Genomic DNA, 25212 nt, shown 5'->3' with positions numbered 1-25212 from the left:
ACTACGATACTCAGCATGCACTGTGCAAATATAACTGGGAATTCCTCCACAGTAATAAAGAAATCCACTGATCCAGAGGCTAAAAATATGGATAAAATCTTCAGCTTCCTTGTAGTAACATCAGCTATCTGACGTCCTTCTGCAAGCTAGCAAATCTGCAAGATTTCAAACAGGCCCCCCACGAGTGCTTGTAGTCTTTCAAAAGTTCCTCCCACCTTCAAGATGCATGGTTTGAAGGGAGCTTTCCTCGTTTTAAAAACTGGAAACAGAGAACTTGTAGAGAGGAGAATTACCATTCTGTATCGTCTTCCATGTTTCTCAAACGCTAGAGGGCGCTCACGATTAAGTCCAAAATGAATGGGTTGGAGCATTTGAGCAAAATGATAGTTTATAAATGCTTAAACATGTTTAATATAAAGTAATACATTCATTTTCTAAATATAGAACAGCATAAAACAGTAACACCGCTGTTAGATTTTTAAGAGCTTTTGAACTCCAGTTATAGGAGTTTAAAATGGCACCTCATGTAAGTGCGAACGGCCTATGAGCTCGGCAACCGATCAGCAGTCAGAAGCAGTAAGGCAGGCGTTCTGCTGCCCAAAACCTGTTTGATGTAGAAAAAAAATGTACAGGTTAGTTTTCTTTGCTTTTTTAGTGAAATACATTCTTCTAATTTCTAAAATTAAAGGAAAGTTCTGGACAAGATTAGAAACTATTTTAACTTTTTGTTTTCAGCTGTTTAACTCATTGAGGACTCGCTCATGGGTGCCCTCTGGCATTTTGCAGTCCTGTTTTTGATATAACGGGGGAAATAGGAAGAAGCCAGGCTCCTTGTAAACCAGCTCTGCTGGAAAATCTCTCTCTGGACTATCATCGCACCACTATAGAAAGCAAACAGTCTTGTTTTCAACAAATGTAGCAATGGTTCCATTTTTCATTTTAGCCAGAGTGCCCCATAAGAGGACACTTTTATTTGCATAATGCTAATTGGTTTGCTTTAATTCATTGTTGCCAATATTAGCATTTCCAGACTGGACTATTGCTTTAATGTAAAATAGTTTAACGTTTTGTCTGGAATGACAAACAAACGTGAGGTTTATGGCATTATGAATGTAAGCTAGTAGCAGTCAATTAGCATGATGCAATTTGCATTATGCTAATTAGCAGATAATTCACTCTCATTTACTGTCAGCAACATTAGCGTTTCCAGACTGGACAATTCATTTAATTTAAAAGATATTTTAATATTTTGCTTGTAATGACAAACAAATGTGAGGTTTGTGGCATCATAAATGTAAGGTAGTAGCCGCCAAGTAGCATGACATCATTTGCATGCTAATTGGTGACATTTCCCTTTCATTTATTGCTACTGACTTTAGCATTTTCAAACTGGACTATTCTTATGATGTAAAATCTTTGAATGGCAAATATGACGTCTATGGCGTGAGACAGTAGCCACCTTTTAGCAGGATCTCATTTGCATGTTAATTGGTGACATTTTTCTTTTATCTCTTGTCTTTTCAGACTGAAGTATTTGGTGAGAATAGCAGGCTGACAGCTTTCTGCTGCTCTGGTGTTGCGATCCAGTCAGCCATGATGACACTGCAATCCACAAAGCCTCATCAGTATTCTGGACAGGGAGGCAGGGCGGGCGTTACTGAGCATGCTCACAACTCCTGCTTCACCTTCATCGGCTGAGACACAGAGTGTGATTTTCCTGAAGAGCAGCAGAGCTTGTTTCCTGACCAAGGACAGGGTCACACAGGGCGGCCCCACCGCAGAGGAGAGAGAGGAGAGGAGTAATCTGAGACGATTGTGTCCATTTCTTTACTGAAAAGATTCTCTCTCTCTCTCTGTTTCTCTCTTTCTGTCTGTCTGTTTCTCTCTTTATGTCTTTCTCACTATTTTAACTCTTTTCTCTCTCTTTCTCTCTCTGACTGTCCTTTTGCTGCCTTTCTCCTTCTGACTCAAGAGAGGCAGAATGTCCTCAATCTCTTTGTCCTCTTCTGTCTCTGCCTCTCTTTGACTCTCTTCACCTCTCTCTCTATTGTGTCCATCTCTTTACTTCTCTCTCTTTTTTCTCTTTGTCTCACTCGCTTTACCTTTTCTCTCTCTCTTGCTCTCTGTCTTTCTCTTTCTCTGTTTCTCCCCTTGTATCTTTTCTCTCTCTCTCTCTTTATTTTTTTCTCTTTCTCACTATTGTAACTCTCTGTCTCTCTCTTTCTGTCTTTTCTCTCTCTCTTTATTTCTTTCTCTTTCTCACTATTGTAACTCTCTCTCTCTTTTTGTCTTTTCTCTCTCTTTATTTCTTTCTCTCTCTCTTTATTGTAACTCTCTCTCTCTCTCTTTCTGTCTTTCTCTCTCTTTCTCTCTGTGACTGTTTTCACTCCCTTTATTTCTCTCTTGGACTCAAGAGAGACAGAATGTCCTCTCTTTCTCTGTCCTTGTCTGTCTCTGCCTCTCTTTGACTCTCTTCACCTCCCTCTCTCTCTCTCTCTCTCTCTCTCTCTCTCTCTCGTGTCCATCTCTTTACTTTTCTCTCTCTCTCTTTTCTCGTTGTCTCACTCTCTTTACTTTTTCTCTCTCTTGCTTTATCTGTCTATCTTTCCCTTTCTCTGCCTCTCTCTTTCTGTCTCTTTTCTCTCTTTCTGTCTAACTCTATTTCTCTCTCTCTCTTTTTCTGTCTCTCTTTTCTTTCTTTTTGTTCTGTTTCTTTGTAACTTTCAGTTCTCTCTTGTCTTTCTCCCTCTGTTTTGTGTTGTCTGTTTCTGTCACTCTACTCTCTCTCTTTTTCTTTCTCACTCTTCTCACTTTCTTTATCTCTGCCATTGTCTCTCTCTGACTCAAGAGGTGGGATTCCCCCCTTCTCTCTCTCTCTCTCTCTCTCTCTCTCTTTCTCTAGCTCTGTTCCCGATGGGCTCATGCTAAAATAACAGCCTGCCAATCTGCAGCTGTGATGTGTTTATTACTTAGACTGGGTGACAGCATCCATCTTGATGGCAGTGCTAATACAGTCTGCCTTTCTGTTTTAGTTTCTGTTGCCGTCAGTTACTGAGGCATTTAAGACAATCTGGAAAACGCTGCGTTAGTCTGAGGAGAGTGCTAGTAAATGCTAATGAGAGAGATATTACATATCAAAAGAAAACACGTTCTGCAGTGCTTGTCTGAAAGATCAATCTCTGACTGGTTTTAATTGTGACTAATTGCTCTGTCAGTTCGATCTTCTGTGCTCAGAGCTTGATCTACTGTACTGCAGCCAGATGTTGTTACATAAGTGAGCTAAATATTCCAATCATGAGAATTAAGCCAAAAAAAAAAAAAACTTCAGCAAAATGCAGTTTGCTATTTAATCATAACACCACATGAGTCACATAACTACTTCTCAAAGATTTTAATCTGGTTTGCTGTCTTATGTTAAGTACAAATATGTATATATATATATATATATATATATATATATATATATATATATACACACACACACATCCATACATCATCTAAACCGCTTATCCTTCTGGGTCGTGGTGGGTTGCTGGAGCCTATCCCAGCTGTCATTGGGCGGAAGGCAGGATTATATATATATGCTGCCACTCGACTCTGGAACAGTAAAAACAGATTTTGGAGAGTGACATATCACGCTTCTCTATCTGTCAGTCTGATGGACGAGTCTGGGTTTGGCGAATGCCAGGAGAATCGTTACCTGCCTGACTACATTGTGCCAACTGTAAAGTTTGGTGGAGGAGGGATGATGATATGGGGTTGTTTTTCAGGGGTTGGTCTAGAACCCTTAGTTCCAGTGAAGGGAAATCTTAATGCTTCAGCAGACCAAGACATTTTGGACAACTGTGTGCTTCCAACTTTGTGGGAACAGTTTGGCGAAGATCCTTTTCTGTTCCAGCATGACTGAGCCCCACTGCACAAAGCAAGGTCCATAAAGGCCTGGCTGGGTGAGTTTGGTGTGGAAGAACTTGACTGACCCTCACAGAGTACTGACCTCAACCCCATCAAACACCTTTGGGACAAACTAGAACAGAGATTACAAGCCAGGCCCTCTCGTCCAACATCAGTGTCTGACCTCACAAATGCTCTTCTGGATGAATGGGCAAAAATTCCCACAGACACACTACAACATCTTGTAGAAAGCTGCAAAGGGGAACCAACTCCATATTAACGCCTATGGATGTAGAATGGGAAGACATAAAAGCTCATGTAGGTGTAATTTGTAGGTGTCCCAATACTTTTATCTATGTAGTGAACTGTGCAAAAGTCAGAGGCCACTCATTGTTTGTTTAATTTCCAGCCATGGTCAAGCTCTTTGTATTTTAGCATTAGGATAAAAAAGCAGAAAGTATGTTAAACAGAGACATACACAGAATTATCAACAACTCAATATATCAGAATATTAGCCTTTGTAATACTAATATCATAGAAATCTACAATATGCAAATGAGCTGCTAACCAGTAGCTAACTTGTCTGTGTTTACCAGTCCTTGCTGAGTTTTAATGGGTGTTTTGATGAGTCAAGGCATTAAAATGTAAATACTTTTGGTCAAAACAATGCAGGTCAGTCTATAACTGTGACTCCGAAAATGTGTCTTGTTACAAAAATGACATATAGCAACAGAATTGCTGCCCTGTTCCAAATAAATGCCCATCACTGAGGAAATAGACATAAATAGACAGCTTTGGATATGTGGATTTCTGAGCCACTAAGTGGGCTCCTGCCGGGCAGCATTAGTTGGAACAGCAGGACACACAGAAGGGATGCTGTAGTACTGAACCATTTATCTGGTAGTGATGGAGAACAGCAGTGAATCAGAAGGAGAAGAGCAGTGAACTGTGGCCAGGACATCGCCTTCCTTCACAAATCTACAAACCTCGCAAAGGAATGGCCAGTTTTAGGTCACTATCAGAACACATCTGTGCTCACTGTGGATCTAGGGCTGTAGTGCATCAGTGCATTGCAATACATGATTCAACTCCATCAATTTTGGAACAGCAGAATTACTCACAATCAATTAGAACTGTAGTGGTGCACTGATGATGAATCTTTAATCAATTTATTCATGGCCAGTTCCCACCCTTAGCAAGGTATCCCCTATCACACAGTGCTACTAAGCTGAGATTGTGAAGGCTAAAACATGCTTCAGAGGAAAATGAGCATATTAGCTAACTCAAGTGCAAAGCATCTCTTCCCTTTTGAGAGTAATTTCTTTTGTTCCTGGCAAAATAAACACAATAAACTAAACTAATAAACTAAACTTCCACCACAAGCACCACCACATCTTTTCAAACTGCTGCTAATGCACTGTCACTGGACAGCTCAACATGCTTGGAGGAGAATGCTATAGCTTAGTACAGCTTATTTTAGCTAACAGTCACCCACATTTGCTAGCACCGTGCTGGGTGATGGAGGGAAAGGGAGGCTGTTTAGCACAAGAAGTCATGCTTAATTATGCTGGCACATTTTGGTACCAGTGTAGCATTTGCATTTAAAAACAGTGTAAGCAGGGGTACAAGTTTGATCTGACAGGTTCACACTTCACACCACATTTGCACCTCTTCTTGCAAAGCATAAGGCCATAGCCTATATACAGTATAGTAACCAGATAAAAGTTGCGGATTTTACACATACAGTAGGTAAACAAAATACGCAGAGTTATATTCACATGTTGTCTAAAGTTGTATATCGCTGTTGTCGCAAGAAAAAGGAAAAGAAAAAACCTACTTTACTTTTAATGTTAGTCAATGGAACCAGATTTTTTTCCAAGTCATTTTGGGTCGTTTCTTTTGGTCCATCCATCATGAAACTTACACAAAATGTAAAGGGCAACAGGCATCTTCAAACTATGTCAAAAACTGAAAAATGAAATATACACAAAGACATCATGTAGTGTAGATAGATAGTAATCATGTAATGTTGATACAAATAAAAGGAGGTGAAGTTAGCTGTTAGGCTAGCTGCTTTACTGAGTGCTGCGGCACACTGACACACACTCTTAGTGTAGAATTGATAATGTTTTACTCACGCAATCTCTCTGTTTTAGCTGTAATGATGGTGTATAATGGAGATATAATAGAAAAAAATTCAATAGTACATATAAGCTAAATACTTCTTGACAACCATCTGGCTATCCTACAAGAATAATTTTGCATAATGTCAAAAAGTGTCTCCACGTCCCCTCCATCCCCCTGAATTTGCACCAGTGATGTTGATAACATTATAAAACGTCATAGAATTGCAACACAGATCAGCCATAATACAAGTAATAAATTGGTCGATTGCTGATTGCATGTTTGTAGTGAAAAACTGAGCATTTTTATAAAAATGTTTAAAACTAGCACATTGGTTTGGTCTTATTATCATTATTATTATTAGTAGTAGTACTTTTATAGATGGAAATCATTCTTTCTGTGAAATTTGTGTAATCTTTTTTTTTTTTAATTCTGAATCATGCCAAAATGTTTTAATTGAATCAGGGTGAAATCTAAGATTTCATGATGCACTGAATCCTTTCTGGAGCGATAATAAAAAGGTTATATGGCTCCAGGCCTGTGTGTTACTCGATAAAGGTGTTAGATTTATATGTGATGTGCCATTCCTCCAAAAACATTTCAAAGCCTGAATTTTCTGAACCACCTCAAGCAGCGTGGTCCTACGGGAGGTAAACAAACTGCAACGTGTGAAATCGTGACCTGATTTATCCAACATGTCAGCGATCACAGCTGAGCTCAGCAGCGCTGTTTGTGTCCTGAATTCTGGATGTGACAGGACTTACCTCAAATACAGCTGATCGGCCAAGGCCTGTTTGGTGTATGAAGTTTGCTTCTTTAGTTAGGACTGGATGTACGATGCTAATGCAGCTAACAACTAATGGAAGCTTATAGTTACCAATTAGCATCATACAAACTGCCTGTCTAGATCATCATCCACTGGCCTTAGACCACAGTGAGTTAAGATACTAGATACTCTAGATACTCTAGATACTTTTAAATACTCACAAATAGACTTGATTATGTGGTTTTTGACACTGCATGACATACTATTATCTACAAAGATGAACATGACTGTAGAGAAAATTCAGACTTCATGACTGCTGGTAATATTTTAACCTATGCAACATACTTTTTTCAAATTTTTATAGATTACAGTATGTTATACAGTATCAGAAACCACATAAGCACGTAACTGTATATGGAAATAATATGCAAGTTATGTAGTTAGGAGCAATTACTTATAACAACTCGACATGGCTTTTAGGTTTAGTGCAAAACCAATGAAGCTAAACATGTCTTGCCTGATGAACTACATTTAGAATAAGGGGAAAATTGTGTAAATGTGATTTTTGGCCAAACTAATGGTGTAATGTCAGTGTGGTGTGCGTCGTAGGCCCCTTCAGTGACTGCTGAGGAATCAGTCACTCATCTCTCCTGCTATTTGAAGTCTGCTCCGCCAGTTATGCCCTTTAAACCGGGCCTTTTGAGGTCAGCTTGTGTACTGAGATCTGTAGAAAGACGATAATTGGCTGCTTCTCTATGGCTCCACCATTTCAGCTACAAAGTCAGTGCCGTGTTTGAGAAAAAGAGCATCTCTCTGGCTTCAAAGCCTCTTGGCACACAGTGCTGGTGGTGCATTATGGCTTTTTATCTCTTCGTCTTCTTCTTCTCATCTGCCAGTTAATTGCATCCTTCACTCAAGTACATTCTGCAGAGCAGAGTGTTACTGGAAGCAGCCGCAGAACAATGGAGATTGTTGCTATGACGGTTCGGAGCTGTTACTCATAACCTGCTTCTATTTGTGCAGATCCCTCTGAAACCTTCCACACAGAATCCACCCACACAAACAAAGACTTATTTGTTTACTTCTATCTTTTTATGCTTTCAAATGAACTGGACACAGTTCCTCACTCTCATAACTACATCACTTACATATTAGTTCCATAGCAGTTACTGAATAATTGAGTGAATAATTAAAAATGTATAAAAGAGTAAAATATAACATAATCAGAATACATTTAAAACACATTTAGCATTCATCGTAGTGGGGACATGGGGAAACTCTGTTCTAATTTGTGCTGGGATTCACACTCTTCCTTGCTGTTTGCTTCATATCATTTTTCTGTAAATATGTCTCATAAAATATTCAGTCTACTGCTGCTCCCACAGTTCCCAGAGCAGGACAGCGCCTGTTTCTTTAGTCAAGCAAACAGTTTGCCAAACAAAATATTGAAAAATCGACTCCTCTACAACACTGATGCTCAGCTTATTAGTCGTGAATGTCATGAACGTCCACTACTGAAGAGATTTCAGTTTCAGTTTGATCTGTCGAAAGAGTTCAGTAGCACCTAGAAAAATAATTGACCCATCACATTGGTTTATCAGTCTACTCAGGCTTTAGCAGGAACTTCAGTGTTTGTAAAGAAGCCATTTGTTAAGCTCCTCTTTAGAATCTGTCTAACGAGCGTCTTCACTGTACATTGTGCACTGATTTTGAGACTGTTAATAAACAAAAACGGACTGCATGCTTTTTTAATTTAGTTGGCAAGTATTCTCCTAAAAATATAATCAGAACCTGTGTTCTGAATACAGCCTTTTCACAATCTGAAGTGGACTGAATACAGATACTTGATTTCTGTGTTCTTAATATGTACATTCTGTTACATCCCAAACCTGTTGACTGACCCATATATGCTCCAGCCACAAATATGCTCTTTCAAAATCCATACAGTGCAACATTTGTTGTTTTTAAAGGTTCTTAATATCTTAGTTGGAAGAGTACAGTTAGAAGAACACAGGTTTGGTTCCCAACTTGGTGCAATCCAGCCAATAAAATCTTCTTCTTTGTTCTAAATATATGTTTATTTGTATTTATTGTAATGTTAAGTAGCTGTTTGACTTTAAGGGCCCAAAAGCTAAAATTTTATAGTATTTAATATTTTAGTATAGTCTTTTTATACTTATAACATTTGTGTGTGTTTTATGTAATAAAAACATCATAATTCATTTGCATGACCATTTTCCAACCTCTTTTTATCCGTCAGAAACAAACAGGCTTATTTTTGTTTCTGAATCTTTATGACTGATGTATCTAAATGAGCTGGCTGTCCTGTATTGTGCCTCATTCACAAAGCTGAAACTCTCACTAGAACTTAAGCGTAAATGGGCGGAGCTCAACTGCTGTAGTCTGTAAATAAGTTGTTTTTTATGACATCACAGAAACAAACCAGCTGTTTTTGCAGCTTAGTGTCTATACATGGACTTCTGGACTGGATAGTGATTGGCATGTTTTGAAATTTTGACATATTGCTTTAAACTCTTTTGCACAGAACTATAAACTCAAACCTATTTTTGTTTCCAACATTCTGTAAAGCTCATCCAACCTCAGTATGAAACAGACACTATGAAGGAATTTATTTGCATATGTTAATTTATAGCGGTTAAAGGATAAACATGCTTTTTAACAGGTTTTGGTTTCGCAGACTTTAAAAGACAGACAACCTAAAAGAGGCCATCCTGAGAGGCTGAGCCTCCTGGCCAGTCCAAAACCTCCAGCGGAGAGACTGTGATTGATTTCTGCTCCAGCAAACCTGACGGCCCTACTGACTCCACAGTATATTGATGGAACTTCACTCAGACTTCATTAATGCACGAAGGAGAGAGAGAGAAAGAGAGTGAGAGAGAGAGAGAGAGGGAGTGAGAGAGAGAGGGAGTGAGAGAGGGGGAGTGAGTGGGAAGGTTGAGGAAGGGGGCTGTCGTTATTGTTATTTATGGGGGAAGTATAATTGGAGGTGGGACGGATGTTTTATTCATTAGAGAGCAGCAGAGGTGGCAGCACAGATCAGACTGAGGTGGGTGAGGCATTATAGCATTAATCCCAACCATTAACTTGAGGGGGTCACTTTCTCATTCTCATAACTACATAACTTACAAATTGGTTTGATAATAGTTACTGAATAATTTATAGCACTTACTGAATAATAAGCCTTAAGATTCATAATGGAATAACAATTCTAGGTTCAAGTTTAGGGGTTATGTTTCTTATATAGCTCTAAAATCTGCGGAACAGGGTTGCAGAGAATTTTAGGAATGCAAATTTTTAAATACTTAAACTCCCAGACTTATTATATCCTTATGCCATGTTTCAGTAGCTAATCTCACTGCATAGCAAATTGGCAAAGTAATTGAGGTTTGTATTAGAAGTCTGGACCTGCCAGCAGTTCCTGGTCCTTTAAGGCGTTTAGTTAGCAGGACCCCAGTGGTCACTCTGCTGATAGAATGAATATCTGGATAAGTTTGGATATTTTTTTATTAATTTAATCAAATGCAATATCTTTGCTCCACAACTCTGTTATAAGATTAACACCCTGGTTGCTCCCTGTATGTGAAGTGTTGTGACTGTGTTGAGCTGATAGTGAGCAATAAGAGGTGAAGTGAGAACCCCCTGCTATGAAAACAATCCGCACCTCTTCACAAAGGCGACCACAACTGCAGCTTTCTTCATATCAAACAATCCTGTACAACTGCCACAATAAAACCTAACATGTATGAATGTATAAATGACGATAAAAAAAATATTTTTGAAAATATTTCTGTTGATATTCCATTACTGCAAAAATGCATAGTTCAACTGAGGGACCTCCAGAACAGGCAGAAATTGTGTTTTATGGCTACTGTGAAGAACCTCACGTTTTCACTAAAATGCTACAAAAAGCATAAATCAGAGGTCTTCAAATCTGGAGCCTGTAGTGTCCAGGGATGGGTTTTGTAATCAAAAAAAAAAAATCTTTGACCAGAAACTAGACTTATTGTATGAAATAGTAATAATAATAATAATAATACATACATACATACATACATACATCATCTAAACCGCTTATCCTTCTGGGTCGCGGATAATAATAATAATAATAATGCAAAAAAGTAAACAAGGCTTTACACAAGGAAAGGTGCCTGTGTGTGTGTGTGGGGGGGGGTTGCGTGTGTATGTGTTTATGGGTATGGGTGATGCATGTGTGTGTGTGGTGTGTGTGTGCGTGTGTGTGTGAGTGTGTGTGTATGTATGTGTGGGTGTGGATGTGTATGCGATGTGTGTGTGCGTGTGTGATGTGTGTGTGTGTGTGTGTGTGTGTGTTGTTGACGTGTGTGTGTGTGGGTGTGGATGTGTGTTTGTATGTGTGTGTGTGTGTGTGGGTGTGGATGTGTATGTGTGTTTGTATGTGTGTGTATGTGTGTGTGTGAGATGTATGTGTGTGTGATGTTTGTATGTGTGTTTGTGTGTTGACATGTGTGTGTGTGGATGTGTGTTTGTATGTGTGTATATGTGTGTGTGTGGATGTATGTGAGATGTGTGTGTGTGATGTATGTGTATGTGTGTGTGTGTGTGCAATGTGTGTGTGTCTTTGATGTGTGCGTGTGTGTGTGTGTTTATGCGTATGTGTGTGTGTGTGCGTGTGTGTGATGTATGTGTGTGTGTGTGTGTATGAGATGTATGTGTGTGTGATGTTTGTGTGTGTGTGTGTGTGTGCGCGTGTGTGTGTGTGTGTGTACAGGCACATTCATGTGTGAACCTCTGTGTTGATGCTGTCGGGTCACTTTGGGAACAGAGTGAATTCAGATTTACAGCTTTATTCCCTCCAGCTTCATATGTGCTGAGGCTGCAGTGCTGGTGCAGTGAGTGTTAGTGCTGCTGCAGCGTCAGGGTTATGGGCTCAGTAACTAATGGAGATAAGAGCAGATGTTGACAGGTCAGCCTGTATAAGGCACAAAGTAGAGTAAATGCTAATGAAGGACATATTTATAGCTGCAAGACTCTAAACATAGCACTCAGATTGTCCTATAAAGATTTTTTTAAAAATATCTGCATAATTACATCATTAACAGGTAAACAAAGTCATTCATGTGAATGACTTTTTATGTGAAATGATGCACTGTAGAGAAATGTCCCATTTTTCAGAACTTTATCGATTATCTTTTCAGTGGTAATGATAGGTACCAGATGTCCAAAGAGGCCTCTAAAAGCTATCTCACAGAATGCTATATTTCATGAAATGGTTACAGATATGCTACCTGAGACACTGTTTTACAAGAAGTTTTTGCCCAAAAAAACCATTTTTAAAATCCCTTCATGGCAGAGAGGCACATACAGGGCACTTTAAGGCAACTGGTTTGCAATATATTACTATTTTACCATCAGCATACAAAAATAATTGTAAAAATTATGAATCAACTTGAAATATAAAAATATGTACATTTGTAAAAAAATAGGAATGTCCAGTGTATCCTATGGCAGTTTATTCTTTTACCCCCACTGTTTGCAATGCAGACTTCATTGCAAACAGTGGGGGTAATTTCATTGCTGCATGCCATTGCTGTCCACTCTCAGAAATAAAGGTACTAAACTGTCACTGGGGCACCCCTCTTGTCGCCAGGGTGGAACCCTCAAAGGTTTTTATTTCTAACAGTGTAGGTCAACAATACAAACAGTACAGACTGCACCAGGAAGGTACGTGATCAGAAATAAAGTATGCCATTTTGAATATAAAGACTTCAGCCTCCCAAAAGGAAAGGAAAAATTCCTTTTCCAAAAGGAAAGGATTAAAAAATTGCCCTGAAGCAGTAGGATCTTACGGGCCTCAGTACAAAAACCTGAATGCCCTCCCATTCGAAAATTACTTCATTGAATAAAAAAGTACAATTTATTTTGCTTATTTATTCATTATTATTATGTCTCAAACCCATTAGTGCTCTCAGGGCATACAGCTCCACCCAGCATCTAACACTGACCTAAATGTTTACGCTAGACTACCTATTTGGAGCACAATAATGATATGTTATATTTAGCTATGTGGCCAAAATAAGACCGTTACATAGAATCCTGACAAACCTTACTGTGCAATATACAGATAAAATGCATAATTTTTTCAATGTAATTGTTTATAAATAATGAATATGTCATATTACAGATTCTGAAGGATCAGTTCACCATGCATGAAGTACACTATGAATTAGAGGGAGATAAGGAGACATCAGTTCTGTCTGTGTTGTGTTGATGGAAACTAACTGGTGAAGCATGTTTTTAAGAAACTGGATCTTTCCGAATTGTGGGTGTGCAGCTGTGTCAGTATCTATATGAGGGAACCAATAAAGATTTTAGGAATACCGTGGGCCCCAGTGCGAATGTCCCCCAGCAGTTATGCCACTGTTATGAAGTTACAATCTTCAAAGCCAAGATGCTTAAATCACTGAACACAAAGCTTTCCTACTCAAACAAATCAATCCATCAGCATTATTGATCCACATCGTACTACAGTGCAGATAAAAGAGCCGAATCAATGCTCCCTCCTGATGTAACGTACATTTACGAATTCCAGTCAGATCTACAGTCACACGCTGGTGTGGATGAAGAGATGTCTTAGTACGATTCAGAAGAAAAGACAATCAGCTCTTTTCTCCCGCTGCCCTTCAGCTGCCACGCTTTCACACACGCTCACTATTAGTAACCAAGGCCAAGATTGCAGCAACACACACACCCATACACACACGCACACACACACACACACGCACACACACACACCCACATACCCACTACAGTACTCTCAGGGTTCTTTAAAAGCAAGTTTAAACTGAAATATGCTATAATAGAGGGAATGGTAACTTTACAATAACAGCAACTGCACATTCACAGCAAAATAAGGCAAAATAAATCAAACAAAACCTAACATTTTCCATGAGCATCAGATAATAAAGCAAGCAACCAACAGCATGACCAGTTTTCCCCAGAGAGAGAGAGAGAGAGAGAGAGAGAGAGAGAGCGAGAGAGAGAGAGACAGAGAGACAGAGAGAGAGAGAGAGAGAGAGAGAGCATGAGACAGAGAGAGAGATATATAGAGAGACAGCAAGGGCAAGAGAGAGAGAGCATGAGACAGAGAAAGAGAGAGAGAGAGACAGAGCGAGAGAAAGAGAGAGACAGAAAGAGCAGGAGACAGAAAGATAGAGACAAAGAGAGAGAGTGCAAGCAAGAGCCAAAGAGAGAGAGAAAGAGCAGGAGTCAAAGACATAGAGAGATAGAGAGAGCTAGCAAGAACGAGAGACAGAGAGAGAGACCAGGAGACAGAGAAAAAGAGAGACAGAGAGAGGGAAAAAAGTGTACGGGAGAGAAAGAGAGAGAGAGAGAGAGAAAGTGTACAAGAGAGAGAGAGAAAGTGTACGAGAGAGAGAGAGGGAGAAATGTAATAACACTTTATGAGGCTTTAATATAACAGTGAGGATATTGCACATTTCATAGATGACTGACCTTTGACCTCTGAAGAGAAGTGGGCCGAGTGCTTTGTCTCAAAGAGCTGCAGCTCCTGGTTCAGGTCACAGGTCGTCAGATCTATGGGCCAAGAGCGGAGCCCTGCGAGGACGAGGACGGGACATTTAACCATTGCATTGAAATCTGCTAATAAACTGCTCAAACCATAACGATCTGAAACACATCAGCTGCCTTTTGAAAGGTCTTGGAACGATCTGATTAAAATAATTAATGTCACTTGATTTGATATTGATAACAACTTAATACATAAGACATGGCAAATAATAAAACATTAATAACAACTTGATACATTTTGGTAACACCTTACTGAAGGGCAGCAGTCGAAAGATGGCCTACATAAGCCTTTCATGATGACTGACATAAATCTACATAAACATTAATAAAGGCCTGTTCCAACCAGCACCAGCTGTCATAAAGGCTGCTTTGGTCAATTCTGATGTGATTTCATCTCAGAAGGCATTATGACAACTGATGCTTGTATGAACAAGCCTTTCTAAATGTTATATATGTTTATGTCAGTTGTGAAGAGCAGTGTTTTGTACCCTTATGAATGCTGCCCTTCAGTAAAAGCGTTATTTTTTTTTAAGGTATAAATATAGATGTAGATAAATATTGAAAGTGGAGCAAGGCAGATATGCTGCTGGCTCAGTTCAACACACTGTGTCACGGTTATAAATCTAACAGCATTCAGCTCACAAATACACGCATACAGAGTGGCTGTACACTCTTATGTTTCTGTGTTGAACACCTGTTGCATCAAAACACTAAAAAATGAATCACTGTTAAGGCAACTCTACAGAGGAATCATGGACTTGTTCACTACAGAGGAATCGTGTGGCTTGTTAGGAGTTGACGCACACCGACACGAAACACTGAATTATTCATTTTATTGATTATGTTGTCTTTTTCTTGTATAGACTATTGATAAAGTAGATAAATACATAATTTGAATATTTGTAAATAAACTGTTATTTTTATGAACATTTATTTATTTATGCACATTTATTTTTAAGCATCTGCAAAATTTATTGCAGATATTCTCAGCAGTTTCTATCAGGGGTGGTATGGAAGGCGATTCCTACCAAAAGTACACACGTTTTTTTTCTCCTCTATTTCTGGCAATAGTATGTCAAAATATCTTAAAATAATGACTTGCTTTCTCAAAATATTGAGAATAACATCAAAATAGCGACTTAGTGTCTCATAACAATGATTCATTGTCTTGAAATAATCACTTTTTTGAAAAGTAATAACTCAGTATCTCAAAAATGAGAGAAAATAAATATTTATTTTGAGAAATTAAGTAAAATTTTCAAGAAAAAGTCATTTTTAAAATACAAAGTCCACATTTCTAGAAAATAAGTCATTATTTTGAGATGCTAAGACAACATTTTGAGAAAATAAGAAATCATGAGTGAATATTTTGACATAGAAACAGAGAAAGTAATTATTCTCCTCTACCTGGCTGGAATGGGCTTCCATCTAATGATGGGAAAAGTTTATAGAGTGTCTAGGGTACAAGCGAACAATTTAAATGCTAATCTGTCCAGGTTCCAGTCCTGGGTGGCATTTTCTTTCTTTTTAGACCCTGATTTCAGTCACTGAAGGCTTTGTTAAAGGGGAATTGCACTGATATTTCAAAATTTCTGCATAACTAAATCTTTAAGATGTAAAAAATCATTCAAGGTTGTTTGAACTGTACTGAATCTTCAATCTACACTGTTAGAAATAAAGGTTCTGTGCAGGTACATTTTTCGTTCATCAAGCTACATACAATATAAATGTTCCCTCAAAGGTACAGCAGTGGTTCTAAGGTCCAATTATTTACCTTAAATAGGTTTTTTCCAGGTGAAAAGTACATATTTGTATTTTTTCATAACCTAATGTTTTAAAGCAGAGCAATAAAATAAAAAGGCTGGAGACGAGACGGGGTGTGGAGTCAATACAACTTTGAAAATATCATTTCAAAGGATTATAGTACAATTATGTTCCCTTACTAAAGGTGCTGTGATGTATCCTTGAGGGTACCACCCCAGTGACATGAGGGGAGCTGCCCCTGTGACAGTTTCTTTGCTTCTTTTCTAAGAGAGTAGAGAAACTTGCCAAGTCAGACCTGCTCACAGTGGTGGTGATAGGAACCAGATGTCTTAAGAGTTTAATGCCTCTAAAAGCGCCCTCACAGAAAGTATCACATTAAATGGTTACGAGTGGACCGCTTAATGTCTGAGACATTGTTTTACAATGGTTTTGAGAAGGTTTTGGCCTAAAAATTAATTTTTAAAATTTGTAGAGTGGAGAGGTACATGTAGGATAATTAAAGGCAAAATAATTCCCAAATTTCAAATTTTAAATTTAGCACTATTTTACAACAATCTGCATGCCATATAAAAACTCAGAAGACACGTGTTGGTTCACTGGTGGTTTTGAATAGTAAATAAAATGACTATATTTGTGTTGTAGACATCAAAAAAACGCTGGTTCCTATCATCACCACCATAAAGAACTAAATCTACGCTGAACCATTCCATGTCAAACCACTCTGAACAGCTTTTGTTTACATTCCAGTGACTGAATAATGCAGAAATTTTGAAAGTTCCCTTTTACTGCATCGATGAGCTGAAGCAGGCACGTTACTAGCTGAGGCAGAGTGACTCTGCAGTGCTGCGGCCCTCCAGGCTTCACGCCAAACTACCAGTTTCCTCCCCAGCAAAGACAACCCTCTCTCACAGGAGCAGAACCCCGAGCTGGACTCACCCTGCTTTATACGCTCTTTCACCTTCCACAGCTGATGCTCTGCTGAAATCTCTCCGATCACGATGAGCGCGTAGTGCTGCTGTCCGCACCGCTCAGCTGCGGGAAGAGCAGCTCCCGCCACCGTCTCCATGGCAACCGCGCCGCCACCAACCCGCGTACGAGCCTGGTCCATCTCCATGACAACTGCATCCCCTGGCTCACAGTACAGGAGGGGCAGGGGCCAGGAGGGAGGGGCTAGAGGAGTGACTCAGCTAGAGAGGAGCGCTGCTGATTGGCTCTTTGGCTGTATGGCTATTTGACATCAGCAGGTATTTACATGGCCCTTCTCAGGATAATCAGTATGCGGTGGCTGTTTTAATTGCCTGCAATATTTCAGCTGAATTTGGTACAATAAAAATCCAGTGTTTCTTCTGAAATGAAAGGTATTAATAGGGAGTTTGTTCCTTTTTGCTGCAGTAACAGCCTCTGCTCTTCTGGGAAGGCTTTACACTAGATGTTTGTAGGTGAGGATTTGATTGCAGCCACATAAGCATTAGTGAGGTCAGGTACTGATGTTGGATGATCAGTTCTGGATCCTCAACTCATCCCAAACATATTGGAGCACCATTACTCCAGAGGAAGCAGTTCCTCTGCTCCACAGCCACAGGCTATATACCCCTCCAGTCCACACTTGGCATTGGGCTCACATGCCGCCGCCCCAGAGCACCAGATTCTAATGGTCAGTGCTTTGTGGTGAAAATTGAAGCCTTGTGTTGTAATTGCAAAAAATAACAAGCCTCAACTGAATCTCTAGAGTTATATGTTTAGTTAAGAAGCACAGCCAGGGAGAAGCTCCTGTTAAAAACCCAGAGATCTCCACCTGAAATGAGGATTACAGAGGGTTAAGTAGTGCCCAAAAAAGGGTGTTGGTCCATTGGAAATATTTAAAGTTCACCTCACATCTGGTATCTTCAGGGTGTGCAAACAATAGTCCACTGTTGTGTTGTCTCCACTAGTATTAAGCGTATAGAGTGTGATTAACTATGAGATCAACTACGAATGAGTGAAATTAATATTTCTGCAACCACAGAGTGCATAACTGAACCCCTTTGGGTAGCCCTGTCGCCTCACAGCAAGAAAGGCCTGGGTTCGATTCCCCGGCCGGGCGACCAGGTTCCTTTCTGTATGGAGGTTGCATGTTCTTTCTGTGTCTGCGTGGGTTTCCTCCCATAATCCAAAGGCATGCTGTCAGGCCGATTGGAGATGCTAAGTTGACCCCAGGTGTGAATGTGAATCTGTGTGTCTGATGGACGGGCGGCCTGTCCAGGGTGTTTCCTGCCTTCTGCCCAGCGAGTGCTGGGATTGGCACCCCGGTCAAACGCCATGTTGTGTTGATTTTCTAAGTAAAAACAAGTTAACACATCCACTACAGCGAACACATTCCTGCATAATTTAATACACAATCACCATTCATTTAATGACTTACTGGGAAAAAAGTACAGCATAAAATGTGGCCTGTGCAAAAGTCATGGCACATTTTATTTTTTATGCTTCATTTTTTTCCAGTATGTCAAACTCAGCGATTGCAGAAAAATGCCACGTTCAAGTGCACTCCCAGTACAGAACGTGTTATCTTGTTTTCACTTAGAACATCAACAAATTCATTTGACAGGGAATATTCAAACGTTTGCTTGGGACTGTATCTGCTGATGTTAACACATAAACATTTATAAAAAGTAGAAATTAGAACTAGTTCCGTGTATAAAAGCGTTACAGAGAAATACGTGTTTCTGCAGGGTTATAAATGCAGTAAAATGAATAGAATGCAGAGATTTTGACACAGTAACCCAGCATCACTTAAATGTTCTGCTCTTTGGGAGTTTTTTTGTTATGAGAAAATATCTGCTGATAGCAATATAATTCCAATATCATCTTGGATCCCCAATCTATATGCATATACTTACATCAGAAGCTAAAATGTTACATCTATATCTATATATGGAATATCTAACTAAGTCCATATCTATATACATTTGCATGTTGTGGAATTTAAAATGGTAGAAATGTTAAAAAAATTTGGATGCTTTATTGAGATGTTGTATATGTCTGGCTGTGCCAGGAGACGATTTCACAGCTGCCAGCGTGTCCCTCTCTGGGAACTGGATCCTCAACAGAGCTCTTTGTTTGTGACAACTTCTGCTGCAATGAGCAATGGGATTAAAACTGTTTATCTCAGCGTGTTATTTAAACACTTTAAAGGGCTGGACGAGCTAGTTCTGTCTATAAATAAACCAAAACAGCTGAAAGGGCAGAGCTGGATAATTTATTGGTGATTATTCTTAGATATTACACTCCTTCAAGTTCATGAATCAGTGAAGGGGTGATTGGCACTGTCAAAGTAATATAAAAAAGGGTTTAAAGATTAGAGATAGATTTAAAAAAAATGTCTATATAATTTAATGATTAAGCTGTACATAAAGTCATGCAGAGCAGTTAATTGTATAAAAACTGATTACAGTGGCGGTGATGGGAACCAGGGGTCACAAGGTCTACAACACAAATACAGCCATTTTATTTACAATCACGTATCTGAGATTGTATACATAATGTTGTAACAGTAGTAAAGCTGAAAAAAACATTATTATCAACTATTTTTCCTTATAATGCCCTGCATGTACGCCCTCACCATTAATGTATTTAAAAACATTTTATCCAAAAAAACTCATCTCAAAACTCCCATAAAACTATGTCTAAGGCATCAAGCAATGTATTCATCGCCGTCTTACGTAATAACTTTCTGTGAGGGACCTTTAAGTTGCACTAAATGCTTCAGGGTCTGATTCCTCTCACCACCAATATAAAAGATCCTCTAGTTTCTCTAGAACGGAGCATTTCACATCAATTTCATTGATTTAAACCATATGCCAAGCATCATATTAATGAATCCCGTTGGTTCAATGCCAAGCATGTATATGTTCTCCTCATAAATATGAATGATGGCTTATCTATCAGAATCATCTGCAGTGAAATTGAACTTTGCGTAGAGGGATCTAATCTCAGACACTGCCGATGATTTGAGGCCTTGAATTAAGCTCTGACTGGCTGTGGGCTGGACAGGCTGCTATAACTCAGCTCCCAGGTCCTTTATTCTAATAGACCTGTCCACTCTGAGGGTTTTCAGCACTGTAGCCCCATGCATGAATCAGCATCCTTACATGTCCACAGCACTGCAGAAGGAACATCATCTACTGCCCCCTGGTGGACTTCTGAGGACACAACTGCATTTACACTGGTAATAAATACATTATGAACCTTATGTTTCCTAAACTGAGCCTAAACCTAGACTAGGTTTAAAACTAGTTTTTTTTTGTCCTGGTTCACTGTTTCTTCTGAATTCAAGGGTATTAATAGGGTGTTTATTCCTCTTTCAGCCTCTACTCTTTTGGGAAGATTTTACACTAGATGTTGGAATATTGCTGTGAGGATTTGATTGCATTCAGCCACAAGAACATTAGTGAGGTCAGGTACTGATGTTGGAAGGTCAGTTCTGGATCACTCCAGCCCATCTTAAATGTGCTGGACAGAGCTCCATCACTCCAGAGAACTCAGTTCCACTGCTCTACAGCCCAATGCTGGGGGCTTTATAGCCCTCTAGCTGATGCTTGGTGACGTGAAGTTGTTCACTTGTTTGTAAACAACTTCATTCTGTGAAGTGGTGAACTGCACAGAAATGTACTGACTCAGATTTCATTACAGTGATGGTGGTAGAAGCCAGATTTTACAATGTCTACCATGCAAATATAGCCATTTTATTTGCTATTCAAAGCAACCAACGAACCTACATGTGTCTTCTGAGTGTTTATATGTAATGTTAATAATAGTAAATTAGTGGTAAATCTGGGAAAAAAAATTCCTTTGAGTACTATTTTTCTTCTACGTCTGTGCCATGAATGGCTTTTTAAAAATACATTTTAGGCCAAGTTACTGTCTCAGCCTTCAGATAAACAGCGAACATCTGGTTCCTGTCACCATCGCTGCGAACAACTCTGACTGAACATTTCACATCAAACCCTCTGAACGGCACAGTCCATTTAATTATGCAGAATTTTTGGAAGTCAGTGTATTTTTCCTTCAAAGTAGCTGAGTTCACTAATTACAAGGTGCGTCGGGATGCTTTTAATTATAGGCCTGTGCCGTTAGTCATGCATTTTAGTCAAAGACTAGAGTTAATCCAGGAAACTGGCCTTAAAGGGGAATTCCACTTTTCCATATTTCAAAACCACTGCATAAATTCAAAGTTTGAGATGTAGAAGTCATTCAGAGTGGTTTGAAGTGAAATGGTTCATTGTAGAGAAACTTACCAACTCAGATAGGAACCACAGGTTGTGCTGTCTGCAACACAAATACAGCCATTTTATGTACAATCCAGTCTTTTATGTGTAATGCTGATAATGATAAACATATTTTAGGACAAAATCTTATCTAAAACATATCATGTAACAACACCCCAGACATCAGGCCGTCTATTCATAACCATTTCATGTAATATATTTCTGTGAGGGTGCTTTAGAGACGTCTGGTTCCTATCACCACCACTGTAAACAGTGTTTGTTTCCATCTTAACCATGTGATTATGTAGAAGTTTTAAAAATCAGTGGAGTTCCCCTTTAATCTGTGAGGCAGAAGATCCATTTGAAATTTTTATCTTCACCACCTCCCAAAAAAGTGCCACTGATTTTATTTTATATGCAAATATAAGGCTCTAATCAGAAGGGGGTGCACTTTTTCTCCTCTTTATGGTAAAAAACATTGAAAGTCAGACTTTGAGAGCTTGAGATCTCCAGTTTTATCATTATACAATGTATACGCTTTGGAGGACAGTCCAACAGTGCCAGTGTTAATGACGATAGAGAATAAAGCCCGACTTATAGTGACTCTTTACGTGTGATAAATTATGCGAAAACATTTCTGTGGCGTTTTCTGACGCGTTTGCATTCATATTAATACTCAGGTGACCATTCCTGGCTATTGATCTGCTCGAACACATCAAATAAACAAATGGATTAATAAAAAAGCCAAGGCATCTTTAAGTGGCACCCATGCAGCCTGTCCCACACCCCATCATCATCATCACCACCATCATCATCATCATCATCCGGCGAGGAAAAGGGCAAAAGAAGCCACAGTCGGTTGCATCCATGCAATTTGTTCCTGCGGAGATTTAAGAGAAATAAGCCGCGTTTCGCAGCCCGGAGGGATTTCAGCTTCTCAGGTAACGTCTGGCTCATATTTTTGGGTTTTTCTTCCTCGTTACGAATTGCATTAGGCTTTATTGACAGTCTGGTGGTGACGAGGCTGAAGTCAGCTTCTTATTCGCCAGCTTCTTGTTCGAATTTTTCCGTTCCACCTTAAATGGCGCAGCAGTAACAGCGCCATTTAAGGTGGAACGGGAAAAGTCGAATAAGAAGCCACGTTCTATCTGCAGCGCAAAGAAGCTAAGCTGATGTTTTTAGAGTCGAGTTTGTTGGCTTTCAGGCTGAGAGCCCTCAATAAGGACGAAAATAGCATCCCTGCTAAAAAAAGGACCTTTGGAAACCGTTAGCATTAAAACTTGATGGTTTTGCTGTCTAATTAGAACTGGCTTAAAGGTTTGCAATAGAGACCACCAGTTTCGTGTTGGACACCTTTAGATCCTATTAGGAAACCATCAAATGCGTTCAGAATCAGCCATTGGTCACCTGTTAGACCATTAGGATCCTTTACTCTGTGTCATCAACCCATTGAAAAAGCCAAAACACATTACAAAACCATCAGCAAAACCAGTTGTTTCTATTGTTTTTGTCAGCAGGGATGTTTTAAGCTGCACTGTGGCTGATTGTATGAGCCACCAGTTCAGACTATTGCACAGAAGATCATTTTCATAAATAGGCTGCTATCAATCATCACTGTCAGCTGTCATGACACATGGTTGCCGAGGAAGACGAAGGTGGCCAATGAAATGGGTGCCACCACCATCACAGATGACGTCATCTTAGCAGTAAGGGCTCAAAAATCATTCATCCATCCATCCATCATCTAAACCGCTTATCCTTCTGGGTCGCGGTGCTCAAAAATCATATAAGGTCCAATCATATTTTAGGTGCAGTGCAATAGGCCTAATAAAAGCACGTTTCCATCAATTGTTTTTTGCGTTAAGTGTCCTATAATGTAGGTATAAGTTTCCAATTTATAGGTAGATGTTTGTAGACGTTGTTAAAAGTTTCCAAACATACTTTTCACTTCTCACTCCATATGATGCAAAGATAAAACATAGCATGTAAAATGTGCCATAACTTTTGCACAGGCCACATTTTATCTTTTTTTAATCTATTAAATTCAGCAAAATTAACAGTAACTAACCGTAACTAAAAGTCATATTTAAATTTATTGCCAATAGATGATTCATTAACTTATTTCCACTTAAAAAATCAACAAAACATGTCATTTGACCAGTGGAGCTCAAAGTTTTGCATATGACTGTGTATGAAGCTTCAAAATGACCCATTGTAAAATCATTGTTTTTGTGATGTCACAAAAACTAATGCATTTATGCACAAAAAGTGGCCAGAATTTTATTGTACAGGGGGCCTGGTTATGGGTTACAGGTTGGGGTGTCCATTAGAACGCATACCATAAGCTGAGCGATGAAAATAGGCCTATTTAACCACCTACATATTACAGCACTATACATAGTCATTTCATCATTTTTTGCATTTCGTAATGTTTTATAATGTTTTATAATATTTAATGTTTTAGAATATTCATTAGCATAAGGAGGTCTTTTTGAGCAGTCAGAAATCCGAGGGGTCATATTAAAATAAATTAGGACTGTTTTGGTAAATATGTCCTTACAAATGTCACAAGTGGACCTCAGAGAAAAAGTCAAATACAAAAAAATAAAGGATATGGGCCCTTTAATCTATATAAATCAGACACTATAAAAATGATATTAGACTTTTTGAGCTCTCACAACTTTTGCTCTGTTGACTCTTTTAGACTTGCTGTACAGACCTCATTGTATTCTGGGTTTATGTTATTTACTGTAGAAATTTACACATTTAAAGCCAACTAACCAACAACTTAATTAAGCTAAAACAAACAAAATAAGTGTGTTGGATGACCAGGACATCCTAAAGCCTCCTGATGTGAAACGGTGGGCACAGATTCATCAAATGGACTACGACTACCAGCCACAATCTCTGAAGTGTTATTGACAGTAGACTAACCAAACAAAAGCTTGATAGTGCCTCACATCAACTTTTATTTCTACAAGTCACTTCAAACCCGATTAAAAAGCTGCAGGACACAAAAACGGCTAACTGATTTGAAAATACACACATACATACATACATCATCTAAACCGCTTATCCTTCTGGGTTGCGGTGGGGTGCTGGATTTGAAAATAGTGCTTATTTAATCTGAGAGACCGTTAGAACTAACAGTGAGTCTGTAAAATGGCATTTATACCTATCTGTGTACCAGTGTACACAATATGTCCACCTGCTCTTCTGAAATGAAGGGTATTAATAGTGAGTTTGCCCCCATTTGCTCCAGTACCAGCGTCTACTCCTCTGGGAAGGCTTTACCTTTAAAAAAGAAGGTTCTTCAAAAGTTCTTTATTAAAACAGTGGTTCTAGGTAGAACCATGAACACTCAAAGAACCATTTGCATGCTTAAATGGTTGTTTGTGTGCTGAAATTGTTCTTCAGATGGATGGAGAATGTGTTGTATATGGTTCCGTATAGCACCAAAAGGGTTCTGCTACTGTCACAATGTCAAGCTTGTAACAACAAAAGAACCCTTTTGGTGCTATTCGGAACCATTTTCAAAAAGCTTCTATATAGAACCATATACAACACATTCTCTCAATCTGAAGAACCATTTCACCATGCGATGAACCATTTAAGCCTGAATATGGTTTTGAGTGTTCATGGTTCTATTAGAACCATTGTCTTCACTAAAGAACCCTTGACGAACCATCTTTTTTAAGAGTGATAGAAGTTGGAACATTGTTGTGTGGGTTTGATTGCATTCGGCCACAGCAGCATTAGTGAGGTCAGGTGCTGATGTTGGATGATTAGTTCTGGATCACTCCAACTCATCCCAAATGTATTGGAAAGAGCTCC

General features: G+C 39.1%; 1 protein-coding gene across 2 annotated transcripts in view; it reads right to left on the bottom strand.

The window, feature by feature from the left end:
• The window catches only part of map1aa (microtubule-associated protein 1Aa), a 50443-nt gene extending 33263 nt beyond the window's left edge, over nt 1–17180 (bottom strand). For both annotated transcript variants that reach the window (XM_036584365.1, XM_036584367.1), the window contains exons 1-2: nt 17069–17180; nt 14294–14395 (exon numbers count right to left, since the gene is read on the bottom strand). The gene's annotated coding sequence lies outside the window, so the exon portion shown is untranslated. The remainder of the gene's footprint in view (nt 1–14293; nt 14396–17068) is intronic.
• Between the last annotated feature and the right edge of the window lie 8032 nt (nt 17181–25212).

The sequence above is a fragment of the Colossoma macropomum genome, unplaced genomic scaffold, assembly GCF_904425465.1.
Source record: "Colossoma macropomum unplaced genomic scaffold, Colossoma_macropomum, whole genome shotgun sequence".
Classification (NCBI taxonomy): Eukaryota; Metazoa; Chordata; class Actinopteri; order Characiformes; family Serrasalmidae; genus Colossoma; species Colossoma macropomum.
The sequence above is the reverse complement of the archived record's forward strand: the minus strand, read 5'-3'. Positions and strand labels throughout refer to the sequence as shown.